Raw genomic sequence first — 7,356 nt, 5'->3', positions numbered from 1 at the left:
CTCCCCCACTTGGGGTCTTCACGCGGATAAATTTCTCATGGCATGCAATATCGGCTCTATTTCGATCGAGCCAATCCATACCAACAACGATATCAAAGTCGCCCAAGGTCATCGGAATGAGATCTATCTTAAAGTTTTCGGCACCAAACACAACATCACAATTTTTGCACACATCGACCACTAGCACCGTCTTGCCGTCTGCTATTTCAACTTCTACCGGACGACTTAACTTAGCTAATGGTCTATCAAGTTTAGGCACAAATTTTGGAGACACAAACGACAAATTTGCACCGCTATCAAATAAAATCCTTGCCGGATTAGAGTTAACCATAAAAGTACCTGAGACAAGTTCGTTGGATTGCTTAGCTTCATCATTCATCATCAGATAGTTTCGCCCTCGAGCCGTACCCGCCGCCTTTTCTAGCATTTTAACATTATCGTTGTTCAAATCGGGACACTCTGACTTTCGGTGTCCTTCTTTGTTGCAATTAAAACAAGTGATTTTGGTCGACGCCTTGGTGCAATCACGGGCCATGTGTCCTCTTTGATTACAATTATAACATGTGGGCCTGAAACTCCCGTAAGCACCCTTCTTCACACTATTAATGCTTTCGGAGCCTTTCTTGTTCTTTTTATTGGAAAAGTTCGAATGACTCGAACCTTCAAACTTTCTCTTTGAAAAAGTGAAATCACTCGTCCTCGGAACCTCTGGCTCAAAACCCCGAGCCAACTCAAACAACTCCTCAAAAGACTTAGCCATACCCCGACTAATCTTACCCTTCAACTCATCATTTAAAGTACGGTAGAAATCTTTAATTAATTTGTGATCGTCACCAACATATTCCGGGCAAAAGCGAGTCTTTGCCAAAAAGGTAGACTTGAGAATAACCAAGTCCGTCGAACCTTGTTGCAAATGATGCAACTCGTCCCGGATTCTATCAAGGTCGGAGGAAGTTCGGTATTCTTGGAAGAATTCCTTCTTAAACTCCTCCCATGTCAAGCTCATACATTGCTCTTCACCATATAAATTGATTTTTTCGTCCCACCACAACTTGCCTTCTTCACGTAGCATGCTAGACCCATATCTCGTCTTCTTCCCGAGAGGACATTCCGCGGTACGGAAAGCTCCCTCGATATCGGAAATCCAACAAGTGCTTTTCAATGGATCCCTCACCCCATTAAACATCGGGGGTTGAGTATCCTTGAAGTTTTTGTAGTGGAAATCCCGTCTTCCTTCACCTCCTTCACCACGAGGATAAATGTTTCTAGCTTCAAGAGCCTCTTCGATAGTGGCCTTCATTCGTTCATTTATCAAATCGGTCACTTGTCCATCGACCGAGTCTTGGAAGACTTTTCGGAATACCGTAAGAAAATCCGCTTTTAACTTTTTAAAGACGGCCTCAACCTTGGCAGAAAATTCGGGGTCCTCGCTTGTACCACCGATATCATTATCGTGTCCATTTCTCGTCTTCATTCTATAAAACGAAAAGGGTTAAACCATGAACGAAAAGCATAACACGTAAGTATATACATGCGTACCACACTTCCCCATCTTGCTCAACAATCGTCGTACATTACTCGTTTGACACGATTTGCACCCGTAACAATGGTAGCTAATCATTGTTACGCGAGCACGTCGCATTAACTTGCTAGTACAACGTCCATCTCGCTCGATGCTTGCTAAACACAACACAAATCAATTAGCACAAGGTTAGTTCACATAAACCACAGCACTAACAATTCCCGATTAGACCCAAAGTCCTACAAGTCTCGCATAAAGCGCTCACACAATAAAGTCCAAGTCTAGGCACCTATCTCAAGTCACCTAAATCCCTTAGACCATGCTCTGATACCACTTGAAACAACCCAACCCGTATTCCATACGATAAATTTTTTTTTTTATATAATACACATTTACACGCCAATTAAATATGTAAATCATTCCACCAGTTCCATTTAAACGTACATCAACTTAAACGTTTACAAAAGGCACGAAAGCCATTAATTAAGTTTTATACAAGTTTGACCCACTACAATGATAGTTTATAATCCAAACGACACTCGAGCACGGTTTGGGGCTAAACTACCCAAAACGTTAGGCCAAACTTCAAAAGCTATGCCAAAAGCACCCCCGACAACATAAGCGGGAGACCACTAGTCCAAACGTATGCCCTTACCCTTGTCCAAGCCGGAACCTATAAAAATGGTAAACAACGAGAGGGTAAGAAACGCTTAGTGAGTGCAACAATTATACATACATATATATAACCTATCCATTTGCAATCACAATACCAAATACTTCATACGAACTTGTAACTCAAATAGCATGTCAACATACCCGTAACACTAACAAGTCGTACATTATCACACCACCTCATTAGCATATACTCAACTCAATATATTTTATATGCTAAACAAACAAAAATCTCAATATGGTTAACCAATAACGCTATGGTGCTACCGGCTCGTGGTTCACACCATACGCATTTGAGTCATACTCGTTTATAGTGCTACCGGCTCGTGGTTCACACTCGATGCTACCGGCTCGTGGTTCACATCTTAGTTTATAGTGCTACCGGCTCGTGGTTCACACTCGATGCTACCGGCTCATGGTTCACATCTTAGTTTATAGTGCTACCGGCTCGTGGTTCGCACTCGATGCTACCGGCTCGTGGTTCACATCCCATCCCACACATGTTATGGCACTACCGGCACGTGGTTCATACCATAACATTCACAAATAAACACGCCATATACATGAACGCATAATTATTCCACTCACCTTGTCACAAGGATGATGGTTTAGCACTTCTGAGCTTCAACACAATGTACCTAAATCATTAAGTGCACATTCAATTTCACAACTAGTGGGATTAACCACAATACTTCCACTTGAGCATTTAATGTCCCAATTTGCATTAAATGACTCAACTACTCACAACCGCCAATAAATGGCCAAGACCCGACCTTAATCACTAAGACTAGTGAATTAAAGTCTATTAACTTCAATTAACACAAAACTTAGGGTAATCCATACCCATTTCATCTAATTAGGTCAACTAGTACATTTTGACCCATTTTATATTACTTAGACTCACAATCAAGTCAAACTTACCCATTTACACTTCTTTCATAAATCTTAAAGTGCATTAGTGACTAACAACACCAATTGGCACTTACAACCTCAAATCACAAGGCCAAAACCCTAGATTATGGCTATTAGGGTTTCATTACAACAACACAACCCAAACTCACCCATTTTACCCTCAAATGGGTCATACAAATCTCTAGTAACCCAAACCCTAGCCATTAACCAATTAAAACTTAAAACATAAAGTTAGAACTTACCAAGACTATCTTCTTGTAGCTAGTAACAAGGAGAACAACTTTAAATCTCGCTCCTAGGTTTGATTCACAAATCTCCAACTCCAAATCTCAAGATTAAACTAAGTGGGTTTTGTGTTTTGGGAGAGAAATTGGAAAGAAAATAGAAAAAGAAATGAGAAATAAATGATAGTGGTTGGTATTAAAGGCTCCAAACTGATCTACAAGCAAAAAGACCAATTTACCCCTAAAACCCTTTTAAATAGAGTAGTAATCGGAGTCAGATCTGCAGAAATGCCGTGGCGCGGCGCTAAATGTCGCGGCGCTACGTTACAAAGGAAAAACAACCTCTCTTAACCCACATTCTGATCTGGATTTGCTTTATAGGTCGCGGCGCGACCCATTTCCTCGCGGCGCGGCGTAAGCCTACGCCTGAACACTTCGACAAGTTAGCATAAAATGATGGTTTATACCACTAACACACCTCATTCACTCTTCTTATGCTCATCTAAGCTTCGACCTTACGCCTCATACGACTCAACACCAAATGCGACACACATACATATGTATATGTATATACATATGTATATGTATATACATATGTATATATATATATATATGTATGTATATATATATATATATGTGTATATATATATATATGTATGTATATATATATATATATATATATATATATATATATATATATATATATATATATATATACTCATAAACTAACACTATGCTCATTTAATCACATAAACGAACAAGTTACAAACGTGCTAATAATTAAGTTTGTACCTTTAGACGTGCATGGGAAAACGGGGTGTTACAACTCATCATACAGTTATACACTTTAGTAAAAACAATGGGAGATATGTATATCTATAGTTACATATACATATACATTTACACCTACAGTTACATATACCTATACATATACTGACATATACACACATACAGATACATCCATACACACATATACATATACATACAGTGACCCATACATACATATACATATATACACATATATACACATACAGATACACTAACATAAAGATACACTAACGCGAATTAGGTTTTACCTCAATATCTGTCATCTTTGCCTGACGATCGATTTAGGGTTTATGTGCAATTGATTGAATCTGCAATGAATCAGGGTTGGTTCGTATCTAGAGTTTGTGGAGCGAAATTTTGTTAAAGTTGTAATTTGAATTGTGTGAAACTCGCTATTTGATTGTCTTTTTGTATACTCGACTAACATTAAGGTCGCCCTTGTTTTTTTTGGGTCGAATATAGTGGTCGACCTATAAAACATGGTAGTAGACCTTTCCAGTTATAAACGAAGGTCGACCACATTGAAATTTGGGGTGGTCGACCAGGTCAAGGGGTAGTCGACCAAAAGGGTGGTCGACCTAATAGTGTAAATAGACAATTTTTTCGCAAAAAGTGTATTTTGAAATAAAACTTTACAAAAAAGTGTATTTTGGGGAATTTCCCAAAAAGTAAAGGAAAAGATGTTTTGATTGGGTTAGAAACTTTAAAGTTTTGGCCCTGATAGTTTTGGCCCATCAGGGCCCAAATGATTCAAACGGTACGATAAAGATCCCGGATATAGTACATACTACATACATATATACATGACTTCAATTTGCAATGCCTTTTGATTATTACTCCGCATTATCCCACTAACCAAATATGTATTCTGTATGGATTTTCCTTTTTAAATAGTGTTTTTTCATCCAATTTACAGGTCTAATGTTTTCAAAAAAATAAAAATAAGACAATAAAAATATAGTATAACCGGCCTTCCCAATGTCGGTTTCACACTTGTCACACAAAAACGGCCTTGCCAATGACGTTCTTGTGACTTTTTGCAATTCGGTCAGCAAAAAGTGCACTTTTTCAGACGTTCAAGAATCTAGTGTCAAAACCGTCCTTGCCAAGACCGGTTTTCCCAAACCCTAATTTTTCTATCTTACTTTATAAACACTTGAAAACAACATTTTCCTAACATTTTCACTCTACTACAAGTTACCTGCAATTAAAAGAAAATGGAATAGGTCTCTTATTGCTGTACTCATAAGTAGGTTTATGGTTATGTCAGCAGCTTTTCCTGAAACCGAGTTTGTCAAACTCGGTTTTGTCAGCTTTTACTGAAATCGACTTTCAGAATGACGGTTTATCAAACCATACTTTTCTATATAAACACACATCTATTTCTTGTTACTACCTTTTTTGGTTTTATCATACTTTATGTTTCTTGTAATTCAAATCAGTTTTCTGTTTAGCATTTGTTATGTTACTGCTTTATACAGTTACAATCGTTGAACAAATGTAAATAAGCAATACAATTTGTTGAAAGACACAACACATATAAAACTTATACATCCAGGACACTCATCCACATTAGCAACCATACTTCATATGTTTAGTTGATTAAACCAAATGACACCTTGGGTCTCCTTTCAGTTTTAAGCATCATCCAAGAAAGCTTGAAGGTTGATCGCCGATGATCCGCCATTATTGAGAGCTTCCATAGCCAATTTCCTCCATTTCACTGCATTTCTTTTCATCACCTCATTTCGCATCACCAATGCAACACACCTCGTCATCTCAAACCCTTCCAGTACTCCATCTCTGTCCCTCGGTTTAACCCTAACTCCTATTTTCCAAACATCTTCAATCATCTTCGCGTTATTTCCCTGATCGGACCATTGCGGAAACACCACTGTCGGTACAGCGGTCACCAACGACTCCACCGTTGAATTCCACCCACCGTGCGTTACAAAACACCCGATCGCTTCATGACTCAACACAGCCACTTGAGAACACCATCCAACTATCATCCCGTGTTTTTGCAGTTCATCTAACTTGCTCAATTTTCTTGCTTGTTCATTTTCTAGTATCACCCATAAAAACGGCTTCCCAATCTCTAGCAACCCATTTGCTACTTCGTCGAGTTGGTCCATTATATTGAAAACGTCGCTAATGTTCCAAATGAAACATACACCACCGACGATTTTTGTTTTGTGTTTAACCAATGGATGTAATCACCATCTGGTTTTTCAAAGAAATCCGCACCCAAAGAACTTATTGATGAGTTCTTCATATCGTAAAATTTGGTTGGGATTAAAGGTCCTATAGGATAAAACTCGAGTTTCTCAATAGCTTTGATGGACTCGAATTCTAGTTCACCGAAAGTGTTAACTAGTATTTTTGGAGATATTTTGAGTACATCAATATGATCTTTTGCAGTTAGTAAGAGAAATTTCTCAAATTCGGGACACGAAGACAACAAAAACGACGGGAAATCAGCACTCATTAGCGGTGGTAATCTAGGTAAACTTATAGGTAAAGTACTATTTATGCTACTAGATATTAAACTTTGATATTCATTGAAATAGTAGTAGTAAATATCAAGTATAGTAGCTGATTGGCACCAAAGGAGAGCAGATTTGATACCTTGGGCTTGTGCTACACGTGTGGCCCAAGGTATTACAGTAGTGTAGACTAAAACGTCAAACGGTTTACCTGCAGCCGTTGCAGATCTGATTATTTCAATGATAGCTGAAGAACAGTTAGTTTCAAAATCAGACATGAATTGTATTAAGTCTGTTGTTGGTTGTTTTCCGTTATCGTGGCCATCGGAGAACGTGGCGAATGTTAATCCATTTGGGATTGTTTCTTTGTTGATGTTTTGCACTACCGAAAGACTAGTGCAGAAGGTTACATCGACGCCCATGTTGGTTAGACGATTTGCAAACCGCAGGGCTGGGATGATGTGGCCTTGTCCTGCGTATGAAACAATCAGGATTCTCTTATGGCTTGTCATTTACGTACTGTGGTTGAAGTTTGTAAAGGACATGTAAATTAGGCACGCAAAAGCATAAAAATTTATACTATCATTATATGCTGCTACATGAATTGCATTGTATTGTATAATATATTGAAATAGACGTTTATATCAATTTAAAAGTTGACATGAATGGCAGTTCTTGTTTTAAAGTTTTTGGAGTTTCTCTTGTTTGAAAA

General features: G+C 38.3%; 1 pseudogene; it reads right to left on the bottom strand.

The window, feature by feature from the left end:
- Positions 1-5,795: 5,795 nt before the first annotated feature.
- Positions 5,796-7,156, bottom strand: LOC139864699 (UDP-glycosyltransferase 75C1-like; annotated as a pseudogene).
- Positions 7,157-7,356: the final 200 nt, after the last annotated feature.

This window comes from Rutidosis leptorrhynchoides, chromosome 8 (genome assembly GCF_046630445.1).
Source record: "Rutidosis leptorrhynchoides isolate AG116_Rl617_1_P2 chromosome 8, CSIRO_AGI_Rlap_v1, whole genome shotgun sequence".
Lineage (NCBI taxonomy): Eukaryota > Viridiplantae > Streptophyta > Magnoliopsida > Asterales > Asteraceae > Rutidosis > Rutidosis leptorrhynchoides.
Note: the sequence above shows the minus strand (reverse complement) of the source record. Positions and strands in the feature narration are given on the sequence as shown.